Source organism: Arachis ipaensis, chromosome B06 (assembly GCF_000816755.2).
Source record: "Arachis ipaensis cultivar K30076 chromosome B06, Araip1.1, whole genome shotgun sequence".
Taxonomy (NCBI): domain Eukaryota; kingdom Viridiplantae; phylum Streptophyta; class Magnoliopsida; order Fabales; family Fabaceae; genus Arachis; species Arachis ipaensis.
The window spans coordinates 49,760,591-49,761,192 of record NC_029790.2 but is presented as its reverse complement, the minus strand read 5'-3'; positions in this window follow the sequence as shown (position 1 = coordinate 49,761,192).

Here is a 602-nt window from a genome sequence, read left to right as displayed (position 1 = left end):
GTTGCTCATAGCTTTGTTGCTCATGGTTAATGGCCCCAAAGCTGTGTTCAGCTTGATTACACCCATATGAGCTTTGAGTCAGGTTGTATGTATGTATTACAGCATGTCTCAACTCAGTGATTTTCCTAGCCATCATGTCCAGTTGTTGTAGAGTCTGCTGATGCATCTGCTTGTTTTGGCTTATTACTGCACGAGCACCTTCAATTTCTTTCTCTAAGGGATGCACTTCTGCCTCTTGCTTAACAACTCCTTGTGGTGGGTTAAATTTGACTAGGATTCCATTCATCAGTTCTTCCCATCCGATAATGTTTCCTTGTGGAAAAGCTTCAAACCATTGGGCAACATCATTCATGGCTATGGATAGTTGCTTCGAACTATGGGTTACATTATCATCCAAGGTGGGGATATTACTCTCATGATTGCTAGAATTTGTTGAGTTCCCCTCCATGATCTGCACAGTCACAAACAATTCAAGTGATGTTGAATATTTTCAAGATCAGAATGTGATTCAGAAAGTTAGCTGGCACAAAGTATCAAACAGTTGATGGACTTGGGAGATTAGTGGCAGAAATTGCTTCTCTTGTGTAAGCAAGAGCATTGCA